Below are 20,654 nucleotides of genomic sequence, written 5' to 3' on the forward strand. Positions count from 1 at the left end.
GAGGAGGGGGCTCCTACAAGTAGATTGCAACAAGACAAAAATATGTCTGTAGAGAAATGGACAAGGGTTCTAGGAGGACCCGGAGTCTATTCCAAGAGCTGGAGTCCCTAAGGAAAGGAAGAAGGGTGGGGGGAGGGGCTCTGGTAAGCCAGCTGCTACAAGGCGAGAGGTGAAAATAAAGAGATTGTAACAGAAGACAGGAAGGGCAGTGAAAATTTCCTACATGAGTCTCAGTCAGTGTGACCATGGGGGGTCTCAAGTAGAAAATGTCTCCAGGTATTTGCAGCTAGCATAGAGCAATCGGACTGGGGTAGAAAGGAGGATTGTTGGGTACACAGAAAGCTCACAGAAAGCTGTCCGCAGCAAGGTTCTGGTAGAGGCCTCGGTAGAACGGAAGGAAGAGGCACCTGCAAGGAGGCTACTACAAGGCTAGGAGTGAGACTGAAGAGCTGGATTTTGTTTCTTGATCCATTCAGTCCACCTGTAACTTTTGGTTGAAGAATTGAGGCCACTGATATTTACAATTATTATTGAAATGTGTGTTAACTGTGGTCATCATGTTATTATTGATTTTGAGTTTTGTTGTTTGCATTCTGAGTGCTTGTGGTGGTTGAAGAAAGAATCGCTCCCTTAGGGTTATATATTTGAATGCTTAGTCACCTGGAAGCAGCACTGTTTGAAAGGATTAAAAGGATTAGAAGGTGCGGCCTTGTTGGAGGACTTTGATATTTCAAAAGCCCATGTCAACCCCAGGGTCTCTCTCTGTCTCCCTTTTTCCCTACTGCTCCAGTACCTGCCCACATGCCACCATGCTCCCTGCATGATAGTGATGAGCTAAACTTCTGAAACTATAAGCAAGTCTCCCAAATAAGTGTTTTCTTTGATAAAAGTTGTCATGATCCTGGTGTCTCTTCACAGCCATAGATCAGTGACTGAGGCAGTGTATTTTAATAACAATGGCTTTCTATTTCTTTTCACAGTCTCTGCTATGCTCATTCCTCTCTTCAACCTGAAATGCTCTTCCTGTATTTTTTTAGGTTTGGTTGTTGAACACAGAATTTTTTAGGTTGTCTAAACTGTGGGAAGTTTTTCTTTTTTCCCTTTTAATTATGAAGAATAGTTTTGTAAGGTAAATCAGTCTAGGCTGACCCCTATAGTCTCAAAGAACTTGTAATGCATTACCCCAGGTTCTTCTGGCTTTCAAATTTTCCATTGAGAAAGTAGGTCTTATTCTGATCAGTTTTCCTTCATATGTGACTGGTTTTGGGGTTTTGGTTTGTTTGGTTTGGTTTGGTTTTGGTTTTTTGGGTCTTTATGTCTTTCTATATACAATCTTTCTTTCTTTTGTGTTTGGACTTTTTGTTTATTTGATTGGTTTTGGGTTTTTTTTTTTTGTTCCTTGGTGTGTGTGTGTGTGTGTTTGAGTTTAGGGTTTTGGATTTTGAAGACAGGATTTCTTTGTATACCCCTGGCTGTCCTGGAACACACTCTGCTGACCAGGCCAGCCCCAAATTCCAAGATCTGCCTGCCTTTGTCTTCTGAATGCTGGGATAAAGGTATGTGCCACCACCACCTGTCTATATATTTTCTTTGTTCTGTATATGTAGTGTTTTAGCTATGATATGCCATGGAGATTTTCTTTTCTGCTCTTTTTTTAAAATAATTTTTATTATCATTTATTACAATTTATTCAATTTGCATCCCAGCTGTGGCCCCTCCCTCGTCTCCTACCTCTATGCCCCTCTCCTAGCCCACTGATAGAGGAGGTCCTCCACCCTTTCGACTTGACCCTAGCCTATCAGGTTGCATCAGGACTAGCTGATTGTCTTCCTCTGCGGCCTGGCACAGCTCTTGTCTATTTCATGTTTTATGTGATTCTTATGTCTGTGTTGGTGTGTTTTTCCTTAGTTTGGGGATTTTTTCTTTTTTTTCTTTGAATTTTTCTTTTATAATCTTGTTAAAGATTTGTTCAGTGCCAGTGACTGGGGATTCTTCTCTCTCATCTTTGACTAACTAAGGTCTAGGTTTTTCATCGTGTCCCACATTTTCTTATATTCATTATCTCTCTCTCTCTTTCTCTCTCTCTCTCTCTCTCTCTCTCTCTCTCTTTCTCTCTTTCTCAGTGTGGTGGGGAATGTAAGTGTGGAGTGTTTTAATTTTTCTCATTCCTTGCTTATATGAGCTAAATATTTTAATCCTTGGGACTTGATATTCTTTTTCTTTTTGAAAAGCTTTCCTTTATACCAATGTTCATTTAGGTGTCATCCACCCAAAGAGCATCAGACCCGTCTGATACCTTTTTCTCAGAGGCGGGACCTGGGGCATCAACCCGCATGCAATCAAACATGCTCTTCTCTGGGTCCAAAGCGGCTGACCCCGAGTGCAGTGCTTAGCCTCGCATCCTGAGCATAACATTTTAGCTTTTTATGGTATCCAACCATGCTTGGGGCGAATGTCCTGCTTCAATGGCTGTAAAGGCCTGAATGATCATGGCTGCATCACACTGTTGTGAGACTCTAATCTTGCATATATACCACAGGGAAACCAAGGAGACCAACACCAGAAGGCCTGCTAACGCTCCCATGCCCGCCCATTCCTTCAGATGATTCATGGCTGCAGCAATCCATGATGATAATCCTGTGGCTAGTCCTGTGTCCACTCTGGTAGAATTTACTGTGACAATGGCCACTCTCAGCTATCAGTATCAGTATCGAATTCTCCAGTCCAATTACCTAAAATATAGCTAGACAATTGTTTAGACAGATTTGCAGCACAGGAAAAATTCTCATGTTATATGCTAGTGACTCAAAGTCCAGCATATTTTCATTGACAGCCAAGTTGAGCGATTTGCCATAGGGTATCAATTTGCTCCTGCACGAAGTCAATCCTCTTTTTGAACACCATCAAGCTTCCTTTTAGTTGAGCATTAATTCCTTTATGTACAACTAAGGCATGAGCTACATTGGCTAAATGATTATTCAGGGTCTGAGCAGTCTGCCCAGTATGACTCATGGCTAATGCCCCGGTGGTAGCTCCAACAGCCGCCAATGAGATGGTAGTAACAATGGTGGCTGTAGTTCCAAGATCCCTTTTCTGTCTGAAGAGAGTCATAGCGTGAGGGGCATCAACAGGCACAGGCACCCAGTGAGGCATGCGAGTAACCAGGGCATACCTAAAAGTCCCAATTTATTTCTAATATCAGAGATCAGACCTCTACTCTTGCCTGATGCATCTAAAACAAAAAGGGGGAACTGTAGAGAGCTGCGGAATGCTGTGCCTTAAAGATGGAGCTGGTTTCCGCCTTCCACCTTCCCGATGGTGAGTGCTCTCTGTCACGAACAATTCCACATTTGGCTAAGGCTGAGGATCTGGCTTGCTTCCATGTATGTGGACCTATCTGCATTGCCCACGTGGCACGCCTGGGTTGGCTACCCAGAGGCTATTTAAGCTGTGGGCTGGCTTTCCCCAGGGTCCGATGATTGTTCAAGGTTCCTGAATAAACTGCATTGAAAAAAAAAAAAGAAGCACATCACGTATAAATTTAATAAAGTGTTCATTTTCTACACTGAAAAAAAAAAAAGAAAAGCTTTCCTTTGAGTTTTCTAATTGTGTCATTGGATTTTAAATTGCAGCTTCACTTCAGTTTGAGTCTTCTTCAATGTTTCTATCTCCTTTTGAATTCCATTCTCAAGTCCATGGTTGTCCTCATAATTTCCATCACCTTTATGTCTGTATTTTCTTGGGTATTACTCAAGTGTTTATGTTCCTTAAGTACTTTCTCTTTAATTTCATTGAGCTTTTTCTTTGTGTCTTCTTTAAACTCCTTGAATTATTTGGTAAAGTTTATGATTGTTCTTTTAAATCCTGAGTATTGTAATTCATTAAGGTAATTCTCACTGGCAACATTTTTACAGAGCTGGTAGTTTTAGAGAAAAGATACTAGCTTGACCTTTCATATCATCAGTAATTTCACAATGATGTCTGGGCATGTGGACTTCTTTTGTCAGTTTAAAGTCTAATGTGGACAGAGTAGGTTGGGACGGAAGAAAGGATATGCCCAGGCCCAAAGCTTGGGCCTAGAGTTTGAAAATGGTTTAGGTGGAATGAAGTAGACAGCAGGGTATGGGTTATGCCTCCTGGTCCAAGCTGGGGTGCGGGGTAGATCTGAGTGAGTAGAAAAGTTAGATGTGGTGTAGTAGGCATCTGTGGGTAGGAGGACAGGCAGGGAGAGTCCATGTAGAAGCCTAGAGGTTGGTTGAGGTTCATGCAGGCACTAGTGGCCAGACTAAGCATGGGCAATATGTGGGACCTGGGCTAGATCAAGCAGGTTGCAGAGAAAGTATTGATGGGGAGGGGAGATCAGAAAGACTCACCAGGCTATAGTCCTTGAAGAAGAGTGTAGGAGGTCTTGCTGAGGTCCAAGAGGTTGAATACAATGGAGAAAGGATCTGGGGTTAGTGAGAGGTAGGGCAGGTCCTAGTTAAAGCTTAGAGGTTGGTTTGAATGAGGTGGGCATGGCCAGACTGCATGTGGAAACCATTGAATGGAGAGGTCTGGGAGACTCACTAGGCTAGACCCTGGGGAAGGAAGTGGGAGATCCTCACATTTCTGGACCAAACTCTGTCTCATTATGACATATTTTAATTCATGAAATTTTATAAGTTTATTATAAATGTGTTCAATCTAGTTTATTTACAGAAATAATGTATTCAAGCCTGTGATTACTCAGCTTAAAAAAAAAAAAGAACACATATAGTATTAACTGCCCATTAGGACTAACAAGAGCTTTCAGAAAAGAGTACCACCTCCAAATCAGCCTTCTCTCTAGTGAGATTTTTCTGAAGTCATGAGTGGCACTGACATCTAGCAAGGAAAGTGGAATTGATAACCAACGTAGCCTGTGTTTAGTGAAGTCCATATGGAGGTCATAGGAACTCCCGCAATGAAGGCTAACCTTTTCAAACCAGGATGATTTCCAAGGATCCTGCTTTATAACCCACTGTGCTGACCCATCTATAACAGGCTATCTCACACCTCTTGGCAGGACTGGTGCATAAAGACAATAAAAAACAAGACTTCAAGTGTACAAAACCAGAAACTAATGTAAAGAAACTTTCTTTAAACACCTAAAACCGAAGGTAAAAAGACTAGACTTTGCAAATGCCCAGTGAAACCAGAAGTAACTTGTTAGGAACATATATGATAATATATCTCAACCCTCAGTAATTCACCACACGTTTCTCTTTTTTAAGTTTAAAGGAAGAGCATTGACTAGACTTTTCAGAGTTGAGGAACAAAGATCTGTAGCCTCATCACTAACTACAGGCACCTCTGTATCACTAACCATGAGTACATCTGTGTACACCATCTTACGTTCTCCTCATCCGGTTATCAAGAATAAATCATTTTTATTAAATATATAAAATTGAGACCATATCATCTCTCTATCCTCCCTATAGGTGAAATACATTTTCAAGTTTAATACTTTAAAGTTGCTTTTATAGAATGCCAGAACTTTCAGCTTCAAAACCAACAGTAACAGGCCTGGAAAATATGACTCTCACTCCTATAAGAGAAAAGAAATACAGCAATATGACACTTAAGGACTTCTCTTGGCCCCATCAGGCAACTAGCTCACAGTACAAACCTACACCCCCAAGTCTGGAGAAACAGCAAACTAGACTATAGAGAAACACATTGAGATCAGTTTACTTGAGGCAGAAAGTACTGAAATCATGAACTTTGGTAGTATTCGTCCTAGGAGTTTTGACAAATTTTTGTGGACGAGGTGTGGACTACCCTTGGATGCAAACCTCCTAGGGCTGCAGTTTTATAGCTCTCACACTTTCATGAGCTTGGCCTCCAGGAATGCCACCAGGTTTCATGGTGATGAGCCAAGAAAAATGATTTCATGTCTTTGGCAGGAAGAAGGGAAAAGGGGCCATTCTGAGATGTGTCTGTTGCTGAATGTAACAAATACCTACCTTCTATGAAAATGACTCTACCAGACTTCCAGATGGAGAGGCAACTTTCTAACCCCGGTTTCACCTAAGTTTTTCTCACATGTGTGGAGAGCAGGAGGGAAATATTAAGAGTTTATAAGCACTTTAGAGGCTCACAGCCAGGGATATGGAACCACTAAAGATTAACATTCAATCAAAATATTATAAATCATTTCTCTTTTGTCACTGATTAGCACAGTATCAACTAGACAGCAGTAAGATGACAGAGTAGAGCTGGAAGAGCTGCTATGTGACTCTGTGTTTTAGAAGCTTTTGTTACTGGCACCCAAAGTTAACAGAAAAAAAAGGCACTTCAGGCACCAAGGCCTTTGGAGCAAAGCAAACAACAGGAGACTCAAATATAACATGGGTTTTATAATTATCAGAAAATGTAAAATAATTATGATTAATAAGCTGATGGCTCTAGCTAAAACAGACATCACACAAGAACAAATATTAAGTCTATTTTGTTTTACAAGTTATAAAACTTGTCAACACACCAATTCTAACTCAGTCGACAGACTCAGCACATTATCAACCAAAATCCCTGCAATCTGTTTTCTAAATTTCTAAATGTTGACAGAAATGTTCTGAAATCTATGTGGAAAGCCAAAAAGCCCAGAATATCGAGTTCAAAACTCAAAAATGAAGCAGAAGCTCGAAACCATATGAATTCAATATTGCTTTGTGATTTCTAAATGCTTTTAAGTATCTAGTATATATTCTCATTTTTGTATTGCTAAAATTTTTATTAGCTGTGAACTTCAATTGTTATAATAGGGCATTGGTACAGGCCAAATGGTACAGCAGCATGCTCTGTAATCCTAGCATTTGAAAGGCTGAAGCAGAACGTTTGTGAGTTTGAAGCTTGCATAGGCAACACAGTGGTACTCTGACCAACAACGAATATTCACTTTCCTATGGTGATGTGACTAAATGAATTTTTTATCATTTCTAAGCAAATTTCATAGTTACAGACATTTCACTCAAAAATTTATATATATATATATATATATACATATATATATATATATATATGATTGCTCTAATTCCACATGCACACTTGCTGTTGGTCATTAGAGAACTAAGAAATGCTACACAATGGGTCACCATGGTGTCATAGATAATCCTTTCTCTCCAGTTATGTAGTGTCATTGCTATTTATCCATACTCTCCTTTATTGACTGTCCTCATTCTCGTGTTGAATATCTGCAGATCTCACTTTACTTCTTTGCTCTGAGAAAACATGGGCTATGATCCATTTTGATATTTTCTCTTTAGTGTCTTTTTAACCTGACCTGCCAATTTAGGCATGCATGTTGCAAACACTGCCCTCCCAGACCTCCTGTATCTTTTCTTTGCCATAGCCTGGCTGAAACATTGCTATACCAGCTAGTGACACACAGTGAGGTGAATAAGCAAGCTGCCAGACACTAGGACAGAATGCCTAGAAGTGTCTCTTGAAGTTCTGAGCCCAGGAAGGACCAGAACTTAAAGCTGGGTACAAGACAGGTTATGTATACGGAGTTGGGTGTTCACTGCGACAAATGTAATAAATTCCCTCCAGCTATAAAACAGAGCTTACCAGAGTGAGAAATCAAATTAATAAAAACAATATTGGCTATTGCAGAGAAGTAAATTTAAGAAAAAATTGGAAACGCATAGCAAGCAAATTTCCGACTAAATACTCACAGTGAACAAAATTCACTAAGACTATCAGGGGTTAACTTGACATAACTGTCATCACGGCACCTTAGACGCTGAGCCAAGAGGTTGCTGTAAACTGTGCAACCCTGGGCTCTAAAATGAGTTCCAGACAAAGCTGCCTTGAAAACAACCTAAATAACCCTCCAGCCAAACAAACAAAACTCTAAGCATACTGTAACTGCACTTTTTTAGGGTAAGTGGTGTGTGGCTTAAGTCTTTGATAAATCACAGTTTTCTTCTAGTTTGTAAAAACTTCTTGACTCATTTTGTGTTTTGTTTTGGTTGGATGTTTTTAGGTTCTGGACTTTAGTGTGTTATCCCAACACATATTTATTATTACTTGATTGCCAGCAACAACAGTAATACAACTGCATGGTCAAAATGAGCTCACCCCTGTTTTCTGTATTTTAGTAGGTTGCTGACCCTTACTCGTTACTAAGAAACTAACCTTAGAAAGACAGGTAAGAATCGAGCCTCAGTCAGCACACGGGTCAGCTTATCACCACATACCACAGAATGGCCCTGTCATAGAAAGCATCGGGCATCAGGGCAGAGAAAGTCTCTGCTTGGCAAAGGTGTAAAAACTCTTCCTTGACATAACCATAACCTCTTCCTTTCAATATATGTGATTCTGTATAAGAACCATCAGTTTATCTGATGTTAAATCAGTTCCATAACAACTGACTTTACTAGGCACACTGCACTGGTGATTTATTTGGTGGATTATTAAAAATTCTGTTGCATTAAAAGCATTGACTTCAATATTAGATAATGAAAGGAGAAGCAAATGAGCTAGTTTTAACTTAAATGATTTTTTATACTGCCTTAATGTTAATTGATATTTGTGATGGCTTTTAGCACAACTGTAGTTTTCTGTCAGAAACAAGTTTTTGTAGTGTGTCCTACGGTTCACATTGTATGGTATGTTCCTAGATCAGCACTTATATTAGCCATTGACCGCTGACATAGATGGATGTTACCCCGCTGAAATAGATAACATTCCATTTCAATGTTATCACAGTAGTACTTTAAAACCTAAGTGACTGAAAAAATACTGTATTTAAGAAACATTTTAGACAATGATATTACACACTCTAAGTTTGCTGATCTATTAAAATAAAAACAATATTGAGCTACCTAATTCACAAGGTTTTCTGAAACAAAAAGAAGGAAATACAAATCTCAGCTACTTGTTCTTATAAATTAGAGCAGGGATTATGTTGGGGATATAAAAGTAGCTATGTGAAAGCAAGCGTTAGAAAGTATCTAACAAGGAGACTCCAAGATGATGGCGCACAGTGGTGAGCAGAGACTTGGGACTTAGTGTGTAGCCCAGGAGCAGACTCCAAAATACCACTGCCTGTGAATTCTGGGTGAAAGGAGACTTCCAGGCAGCTAAGACACACAGTCCCAGACTCTGTGGACAACTGCAGGAGCCAAAACACACATGGTCAGCCAGCGCCTTCCACCTACCAAACACAACTCCCAAATACCAGAGACTAATGGCTCCACACTCAAGATACCAGATTCCTCCTGCTTCCCAGAGGTCAGAGAAGCCTTGGAACTACAGGGATATGATCCCAAGCCTCTTTCCCAAGGTTCTACCAGTCTTCCTGTGGGGACGGCACAAATTTCTACCTCTTTCTCTGTGGGGACCAGAAGGACAATAGGATCATACAAAATCTGTTTTTAGCACTCATGGAATCTGGGTATCTATCCAGAAAGCAGGAACTTTGAGAAAACAAGTGCCAGCACTGTTGACTATGAAAAGCCAGTATGATCCTGTTCCCCCCAGAGAGGATCGTAGATCCTAGCACCCAGACAGGCACAGATCCAGCTTCAGATTTCCCAGCTAAAACAGCCACCCAAGGACAACTTCAGATTCCAGACATGCAAAGATCCAGCCTACAGTTCACAGCTTTACCAGCTGCCCTAAACAGACCTGCCAGACCTCAGGTTCATACAAGGTGAACACCCACACACCCTAATCCCCCTGCCTATAGGTCCAACTCAGATACAACCAGAAGAGAAAAGCTGCAGGCATATCACAGATATATAGATTCCAGCAAACAACCCAGGCAGGGCTTATTCTCCATGCCTGAAAATCCCAGCTGGCTCCAGAAATAACCAGTCAATACCAGTGACAAACCGATGGTTAAAGGCCAGCATAAGTAAACAATCAACAAAAACCAGGATAATATGACTCCATCAGAACCCACAACAAACACTGTATATCCTAATGCTGCTGAAACACAGGAAAATGACCTTAAATCTATGCTTATGAAGATGTCAGAGGACTTTAAAGAGGAAACAAATAAATCCCTCAAAGAAATACAGGAAAATACAATCAAACAAATACAGGCCTTCCTTTAAAGACACACAGGAAGATAAAATCAAATAGGTGAAGGAAATGAATAAATGGTTCAAGGCCTGAAATGGAAATAGATTCAATAAAGAAAACACAAAGAAAATCCTGGAGAAAGAAAACTTAGGAAAGAGAACAGACCCTACAGAGGTAAGCATCACCCACAGAATACAAGAGTTGGGGAGATGATCTCAAGCATAGAAGATATAATTGAAGAAATCGATCCACGTGCCATAGAAAATATTAAACTGAAAAAAATTGCTGACATAAAACATCCAAGAAATCAAGGACACAGTGAAAAGTCAAAACCTAAGAATAATAGGAATAGAAGGAAAAGAAGACTCCTGGCTACAAGGATCAGAAAATATATTTTTTAAAAAAAATCATAAAAGAAAATTTCCTCAACTTAAAGAAATGCCTTTAAACATACATCAGGCTTACTGAACACCAAATATATTAGACTAAAAAAAAAATTCCTCACATCACATAATAATCAAAACACTAAATGTATAGAGGAAAGAAAAATTATTAAAAGCAGCAAAGAAAAAAAAATCAAGTAACATATAAGGGCAGACCTATCAGAATCACACCTGACTTCTCAACAGAGACTATGAAAGCAAGAAGGACAGATGTTAGGAAGACATTAAGAGAACATAGATGATCAAGCCTCACTCAGAAAGACAAATGGGAGGGACATCGGAAGAGGGGAAAAACAGGGAACAGGAAAGGAGCCTACCACAGAGGGCCACTGAAAGATACTAACCAACTGGGTATCAAAGCAGATGCTAAGGCCCATAGGTAAACTTTGGGCATAGTGCAGGAAATCTTATGAAAGAAGGGGGAAATAGAAAGACCTGGAGGGGGTAGGAGCTCCACAACGAGAGCAACAGAAACAAGAACTCTGGGCCCAAAGGTTTTTTTCTGAGACTGATGCCCCAACCAAGGACCATTCATGGTGATAACCTAGAACTCCTACACAGATGTAGCCCATGACATCTCAGTCTCCAAGTGGGCTCGCTAGCAAGGGAAATAGGGACTGTCTCTGACATGAACTCAGTGGCTGGCTCTTTGATCACCTCCCCCTGATGCAGGAGCAGCCTTACCAGGCCACAGAGGAAGACAATGCAGCTAGTCCTGATGAGACCTGATAGGCTAGGATCAAATGGAATGGGAGGAGGACCTTCCCTATCAGTGGACTTGGAGAGGGGCAAGGGATCAGATGAAGGACGGAGGGTGGGGTTGGGAGGGAATGAAGGAGGGGGCTACAGCTGGAATGCAAAGTGAATAAAATGTAATTAACATAAAAATTTAAAAAGAGAACATAGATGTCAACCTAAACTACTATTCCCAGCAAAACTTTCAATCACAATACATGGAGAAAGCTAAATGTATTCCATGACAAAAGCAAATTTAAACAGTATCTATGCACAAACTCAGCCTTTCAGAAGATAATAGGAGAAAAACTCTAATTCAAGGAGGTTAAGTATACCCAAGGAAACACAGGATATAAATAGTTTCACGGCAACAAAACCAAAAGAAATCAATCACAAAACATTACCACCAACAACATTAAAATAAAAGGAACTAACAACGGTTGGTCATTAATATCTCTCAACATCAATGAACTCAACTTTCCAATTTAAAGACATAGACTAATAGAATGGATATGTAAACAGAACCCAACATTCTGCTGCATACAAGAAACACACCTCAGCAACAAAGATAGATATTACCTGAGAGTAAAGGTTGGAAAACGGCTTTCCAAGCAAACAGACCCAACAAGCAAGCCAGAGTATCTTTCATATTATCTAATAAAATAGTCTTCCAACCAAAATTAATTAAAAGAGATGAGGACGGTCACTTCATACTCATCAAAAAAAAAAAAATCCACCAAAAGGACATCTCAGTTCTGAACACCTATACCCCAAATACAAGAAACCCACATTTGTAAAAGAAACATTAATGCTTAAAATACCCATCGATCCTCACACATTAATAATGGTAGACTTCAACGCTCCTGTCTCACCAATGGACAGATCATTGAGACAGAAACCAAATAGAGAAATAATAAAACTAACAGAGGTCATGAACCAAATGAACCTAATAGATATTTACAGGATTTTTCATACAAACGCAAAAGGATGTACCTTCTTCTCAGCACCACACCAAACTGTCTCCAAAATGTACCATATAGTCAGTCACAAACAAAGCAAGCCTCAGCTGATACAAGAAAATTGAAATAACGCATTGTATCTTATAAGGTTACCATGTATTAAAGCTGGATTTCAACAACAATAGAAGTAAAAAAAAAAAAAAAAAAAACCTACATACTCATGGAAACTGAACAACTCTCTACTCAATGACCACTGGATCAGGAATGAAATAAAAAAAGAAATTAAAGACTTCCTAAAATTCAATGAAAATGAAGATACCATATACCCAAATTTATGGGACACAATGAAAGCAATGCTAAGACAAAAGTTCATAGCAGTAAGTGCATTCATAAAGAAATTGGAGAGAGCTCATACTACCAACCTAACAGATCACCTGAAAGCTCTAGAAAAAAAAAAAAGCAAATGCACCCAAGAGGAGGAGATGGCAGAAAACAATCAAACTAGGGACTGAAATCAATAAATTGGAAAGAAAGAAAACAATAAAAAGAATCAACAAAATGAAGAGCTGGTTCTCTGAGAAAATGAACAAGATAGATAAACGCTTAGTCAAACTAACAAAAAGGCAGAAAGACAGTATCCAATTTAGCAAAATCAGATATGAAAAGGGTGACATAACAACAGACACTGACGAAATCCAAAAACTCATTAGGTCATACTTCAAACACCTGTATACCTCAAAATTGGGTAATTTAAATGAAATGGACAATTTTCTGAATAGATTCCACTTACCAAAGTTAAATCAAGATCAAGTAAGCAAGTTAAATAGTCCTATAACCCATAAAGAAATAGAAACAGTCATTAAAAGTTTCTCATAAAAAAAAAAATAGCCAGAGGGTTTCAGCACAGAATTCTACCAGACTTTCAAAGAAGAGGTAAGGCCAATACTCTGATACTCCTCTAACTATTACACAAAACAGAAACAGAAAGAACATTCCAAACACATTCTGTAAGGCCATAGTCACCCTGATACCTAAACCACACAAAGATTAAAAAAATAAAAATAAAAAAAAGAAAGGAGAATTTCATACTAATTCTATTCCTGAACATTGATGCAAAAATACTCAAACCGTATCTAAGAACACATCAAAAATAACATCCACCATGATCAAATAGGTTTCATCCCAGGCGTGCAGGGTGGTTCAATATACAAAAATCCATCAACATAATCCACCATTAAAATAAATAGAATAAAAACACATGATCATCTTATTAGATGCTGAAAAGGCATTTGACAAAATCCAACACCCCTTCATGATAAAAAAGTCTTGGAAAAATCAGGGTTACAAGGTACATACCTAAATATAATAAAGGCAATATACAACAAGATTATTGCCAACATCAAATTAAATGGAGAGAAACTTAAAGCAATTCCATTGAAATCGGGGACAAGACATAGCTGCCCACTCTCACCATATTTCTTCAATAAAGTGCTTAAAGTTCTTGCCAGAGCAATAAGACAACTAAAGTAGCTCAAAGGGATACAAATTGGAAAGCAAGAAATCAAAGTATTGCTATTTACAGATAATATGATAGTATACATGAGTGACCCCCCCCAAAAAAATTTACCACAGAATTTCTACAGCTGATTAACACCTTCAGCAAAGTGGCTGGATACAAAGTTAACTCAAAAAATCTGTATTCCTCTTGTATACAAATGACAAAGAGGCTGAGAGAGAAATTAGGGAAACAACACCCTTCACAATAGCAACAAATAATATAAAGTATCTTGGTGTAACTTTAACCAAGTTAGTCAAAGGCCTGTATGACAAGAACTTCAGGTCTCTGAAGAAAGAAATTGAGAAAGGTATCAGAAGATGGGAAGCTCACGCATGCTCATGAATTGGTAGGATTAACACAGTAAAAATGGCCATTTTACCAAAAGCAATCTACAGATTCAATACAATACGAATCAAAATACTGAAACAATTCTTTATAAATTGTTCTTGAAAGAACAATTCTCAACTTCTTATGGAAAAACAAAAAACTCAGAATAGCGAAAATAATCCTGTACAATAAAAGATCTTTTGGAGATATCTCCATCCCTGATTTCAAGCTGTACAACAAAACAATAGTAATAAAAACTTCATGGTACTGACATAAAAACAGATAAATAGATTTTAATTGAAGACCCTGAAATAAACCCAATGGACAAATGATTTTTGACAAAGAAGCCAAAACCATGCAACGGAAAAGATAGCATCTTCAACAAATGGTGCTGGTCCAACTGGATGTCTACATGTAGAAAAATGAAAATAGATCCATACTTATCACCCTGCACAAAAGTCCAAGTGGATCAAAGACCTCAACATAAAACCAGACACACTAAGCCTGTTAGAAGAAAAAGTGGGGAAGACCCTAGAACTCATTGGCACAAGAGACAAGTTCCTGAACAGAACACCAACAGCACAGGCTCTAAGATCAACAATTAATAAATAGGACCTCACGAAACTGTAAAGCTTCTGTAAAGCAAAGGACACTGTCATCAGAACAAAATGAATGCCTACAGATCTGCACTAAAGCTACATCTGACAAAGGGCTAATGTCTAAATTATATAGAGACCTCAAGAATTTAAACATCAACAAACCAAATAAATTAATTTAAAATGGGTATATAGTTAAACGTAGAATTCTCAACAGATGAATATCAAATGGCTGAGAAGTACTTTTAAAAGGCTCACATCCTTAGTCATCAGGGAAATGCAAATCAAAACTACTGAGATTCTCTTACACCCATCAGAATGGCTAAGATCAAAAACTCAAATGACAACACATGCTGCAGAGAATGTGGAGAAAGGGGAACCCTCCTCCATTGCTGGTGGGAGTACAAATTTGTACACCACTGTGGAAATCAATCTGGAGGTTTCTCATAAAATTGGGAATAGCTCTACCTCAAGACCCAGCTATAGCACTCCTGGACATATACCCAAAAGATGTTCCACCATGTAACAAAGACACTTGCTCAACTATGTTCATAGCAGCTTTATTTGTAATAGCCAGACTCTGGAGACAACCTAAATGTCCTTCGATCAAAGAATGGGTAAAGAAATTGTAGTACATTTACAAATATACTACTTGGCTATTAAAAAGAATGACATCATGAAATTTGCAGGCAAATGGGTGGAAAAGATCATTATAAGTGAAGTAACCCAGACTCAGAAAGACAAACATTGGTATGTACTCACTTATAAGTGGATTTTAGCCATAAAGAACAGGATAACAATACTACAACTCACAGACCCAAATAAGATAAGTAACAAGGAGGATCCAAGGGAGAATGCTTAACTCCTACTCAAAAATAGAATAGACAGAGGAAAGTGCTCCAAGAGAAGGAACAGGGTAAGAGAGGGAGCGTGGAGTGAAATGAGGATCAATATCAGAACTGGAGAGAGTGGGGGCAGGAAGAGAGAGGGCTTCCAGAAGGAAGAGAAACCTTGGGTGAGGACTTCTCTGTGACAAGCTGGAGACCTACGTCCGAGTAGGCTCCTGGGAGGATATGAGGGTGACTCTAGCTGAGACTTCTAGTAACAGGGAACATGGAAACTGAAGAGGCCACCCTCTAACTAGACACAACTCCTAGTGGACGGAGGAGAACACCAACCCACCCACAAAAACCTTGACCCAAAATTTACCCTACCTACTAGATGTACAGGGACAAAAATAAAGCAGAGATTGAGGAAATGCCCAACCAATGACTCAACTCACCCCATGGGAAACAGCCCACCCCTGACACGATTAATGATACTCTGCTGTGCTTATAGATGAGAACTTAGCATAGCTGTCCATTGAGTGGTTCCACCCCACAGCAGATGGAAACAGATGCAGAGACCCACAATCAAACACTGGATGTAGTGCAGGGAGTCTTGTGGAAGAGTCAGGTGAAGGACAGAAGGACCCAGATGGGACAGGAGTTCCTCAAGAAGAGCAACAGAGACAACTAACCAGGGACTGGAGAGGGGGGTGCCATGCTGTGGAGACTGGAGTAGCAACAGAGGACCATGAGTCGACTGGACCTAGCCCCCTACACAGATGTAGCCAATGGGCATCTCGGTTCTCATATTGGTTCCCGAGTAAGGGGAATCAGGTCTGAGTCTGACATGGACTTTCTTGCCTGCTTTTCAACCACTTTCCCCTGGTGGGGTTACCTCACCAGGCCACAGGGCAAAAGGATGCACTCACTCCCGATGTGACTTGATATGCTGGGGTGGGTGGGTAAGGAAGCTCCCTTGCTCTGAAGAGTAGGAGAAAGGGGAGAGGGGAAACAAGGAGGGAGGGTATAACAGGGAAGAGAGGATGGAGGGGCTATGGATATAAAAAGGAATAAATTTAAATTAAAAAAGGAAAACTATGTGACAAATGAAAGAATTTGGCTTAGAAGCTAATTTTTTTTCTAATTCTAGACTGCTTAAAGGTAAGAACCTATCTAAATAAAGACAAATAACCATATGGGTTATGGGGAAATGGAAAGAATGGGGCTTTAATTAGGAGGAGAAGAGACAGACAAACACAAAAGGAAGAAAAGAGGTAAAATAACGGGAATGATATCTGAAATGTTATAAGGAATAATAATAATACCGTCTACTTAAAAACAGCCATAATACGTAAGTCTGTGCATAAACTACAATATATAAACCATATATATATGGTTTATATATTATATGTTATATATTATATTTATATGTTATTTATATATAATATTTATATATTATATATCATATATAAAACCATATATATATATATATGGTTTTCTCATATAGGCTAAAAATGCTCCCTCCAAGAGCCGAAGTTCATCTAATAAAAACAGCAACACAAAGCACGAGAAGCCCTCTTTTGAATAAGTTGGTCAGGGCTGTCCAAGATTCCCAAGACATTACAAGCCATTGCTATTGCCCTGGGTTGCCCTACAGAGGTGAACAGTAAATGTTGCAAAAGACATCATGGGCTGGAATTGACCTGAAAGTCTCCTTCCTGAAGACTAGTTGTCACTGTACCAAAAGGTGCTCTGCAAGCTTCCAAAGGAGGGAAACAATCAACAGTACTACTCAGCTATAATGCCTATACGCCACATTAATGACCACCTCGGTATAACCCTACAGGTACAGTAGAGGCACACACATGCCTTGGCAGTAATCAATATCTCTCTAGTTGAATTTGAGACCAGCTCAACAAAAGGGAAATCTACCTGACTACCCATGGCTCTAAAGTTATGGATCTTGGAAAATATCTTAGAGTTACTATTGCTGTGATGAAACACAATGACCAAAACCACATAGGGAAGAAAAGGTTTATTTGGGTTGAAGGAAGACAGGAACTCAAACAGAGAAGAAACTTAGAGGCAGGAAACTGATGCAGAGGCCATAGAGGGGTGTTGCTGACCTGCTTGCTTACCATGGCTTTCTCATCCTGCTTTCTTATAGTATCACCAGCCTAGTGATGGCACAACCTACGTGGCTTGGCTCCTCCGATAGCAACTACTAATTAAGAAAGTGCCAGGATCGGTGATGCATGCCTGTAATCCCAGCATTGAGGGAGGTAGAGGTAAGTGGATCTCTGTTAGTTCGAGGCCAGCCTGGTCTACAAAGCAAGTCCAGAACAACCAAAGCTACAAAGAGAAACCCTGTCTCAAAAAACAAATAAATAAAAAGTGCCCTACAGCCAGATGTTGGGGAAGTATTTTCTCACTTAAAGTTCCCTGCTTTCAGATAACAGCTGTGTCAAGTGGACAAAACTAGCCAGCACACAAAGAGAAACTACAACCACCACTTTACTATGCCCAGTGTAATCCTTAAATTACATTCTAAATATGTGTCCTTTTATCCAGATACTTGTAGTCTCCACCCCTCACTATAGATACTTTTCTTTGCAACAGATGGAGACCATTAAAGAAAAGCACAACCAATAAAAATGCAGATTTGTGGATCCCAGTCCCAAGGGATATGTCTATAATACAACAACTGAGGCTCAGGGAACACCGAGGAAGATGTAGCAGACAGATTTTAAGATGAGAGAGTTTGTTATAAGATTGTGTCTCCTAGGGATGTCAGAAGCAGCACCCATTAAATCTCACCAACATGACAACCTAAACATAAAGTGAACAAGGACAACCACAATAAAGAAGTGATGAGGATTCAGTGGGATGATCACAGGAGATCTCAATCCTACACAACGAACTACAGACAACTAAGGAATGCTGAGAGTTGAAAAATAGTCCTCTTCATGGAAGAGCACACCAATATGGTTCTACAATATCAGCCCCAAAACATACTTAGAAGTAACATTTTACAGACTGTACAGGTTGTACATATATATGTAGGAGTGTGTGTGTGTGTGTGTGTGTGTGTGTGTGTGTAAAGAAAAAAAGTCCATGAATTTAAAAAAGAACAAGGAAGTGTATATAGAAAGTTTGCAAGGAGAAAAGAGAAAGAAGATACAATGTCATTATATTAAAATTATATATAAAAATAAAAAATAAAAGAAATATTTTATGTAATATTGTCAGTGTTAAAGGGCATTAGTAAGCAACAATTATTTCTACTGTCACTTGAAGGTTTAGATGTATCTTACACACTGAAGACTGTGAAGTTAGAGTGATGTATTGTATTACTGGCAACAATGACACCGCTGACACCAAAAAGTCAACTACAGCTAGAGTTTTGCTATTTCTATTTCTTGTGATTGTCTGGGTAAGGTAGTTTGATTGAAGGACATGATTCTGTCTTGTCCATTTGTAACAATAAAAACAGTTGACTCTTACCTTAGATGTGACTGCAGAGTCATGGTGTGACAGTGTCATCTGTGTAAATAAAACAAGAATGTCCAGAGCAATTTAGCAGTATAGTAATGATACTTACAATAATCTAGCAGCTAATTCATAAAATGTTGCACTATTAAAAAACACAATCATCTATGTACGGTATATTCCAAGGCGCACTGACATAGGCTGACACTGTCCCATTTGTCTGAATCACAGAGTTTGGATTTTCAGTGCTAAGCAGGGCTGAGTGGCACCAAGTAAACAAGGACAGCTGGTCTCCTAGGAGGAAAGTGTCAAATAAAAGTCTCAAGCTATGAGTTGTACAAATTACACATCCTGAGGTTTTTAAAAATGTATCAGAAGTGTCTGTGGAATACAGATTTACCACATTTTTTGTAAGGAGTAAAATTAAGGGAGGCTTTTTGTGTATATAACTGAATATTTAGTACCATGGTTTTTCAGTGTGTTGCATTCAGTGTTCAGCACTGAATAGAAATAAGATGCGATCCTGTGCTAATACCATATGTTCTCTCATGTGGATCTCATGTACGCAAAAACACACACACACACACACATACACACACACACAGAGTTGGGAGTCATGAACTAGAAAGAAGACTGTAAAAGAGCAAGATTATAAGGAGACAGAAAAAACAGAAAACATGAATATTTATGAACACAGAAGGAAACTGTTAGGGGTCAGAATGTGACCAACAGCAAAGAGTTAGGGTGGTGAGGAAGGGGAGAGAGATGAGTAGCAATAAAGTATGCGCTACAGCCAGTGAGGGAGGGAGTAGGGCAAGCTCTCCCAGCTACTGCAGAGAGTGAGGGAGTGAAGAGGTTAGGAGAGAGGGAGGTCATCACCCCCACACCCATGCCTCCTCACGGCAGATGGTGGCAGAGGCAGCTCTTCTGTGCTCTCACCCTTAGGGCTGGGTCATCCACCCTACACAGAGAGAGGCCTACTGTGGTGCTGCCAAAGAGGGACAGAGCCAGCTCATCCAGCCCCTCAGTAGCTGCACCACTTGAAAGACTGGTCCCTGCACCTTGACTGGGCAGCACAGTGGAGCTGGCATTGGAGACATGGGTGCAGGTGAGCAAGGCCCAAGGGCATGAGATCAACAGACACATGCCCCTGCCTCCTGCCAATGGCAGCACTGAGTACCCTAGCTGGAGCAGTGCTAAAACGCTTGCCCTACTTGTGTGGATAAGAAAGAACCATTGAGCTGACCAGCTCAGCTACCATCCAGGCCCATATGAAAGGCTCTGATTTGGACCACCCCCAAAATCTCTATAGTCTGCAAATGGTTGTTCTGCCTGAAAGGTCAAGTCCTACTGATCCAAAGCTGCAGGATCTCCATCACACAACAACAGGATAACAGGGAGAAGGCCCAGTAAGGATTCAAGAATGTTGGTGTCACAAAAGCCAGAGTTTTCAATGCCTCATTGCAATGAACATTTGCAAGTTAAGATTTGTGGACCAAGGGATATACTGTGGGACTCACTGTGACATACATACTACAGCTTTCACAAGAAAATGCTTTCTCCGCTTTGTTTTTTGTGGGGATTTTGTTTTTTTGTTTTGTTTTGGGGGGTTCTTTTGTGGTTTTGTGTGTGTGTTTTTATTTAGGGGGCAAGTTGCAAAGGTGAAGGGT

The sequence above is a fragment of the Meriones unguiculatus genome, chromosome 15 (genome assembly GCF_030254825.1).
Source record: "Meriones unguiculatus strain TT.TT164.6M chromosome 15, Bangor_MerUng_6.1, whole genome shotgun sequence".
In the NCBI taxonomy this organism is placed as follows: Eukaryota; Metazoa; Chordata; class Mammalia; order Rodentia; family Muridae; genus Meriones; species Meriones unguiculatus.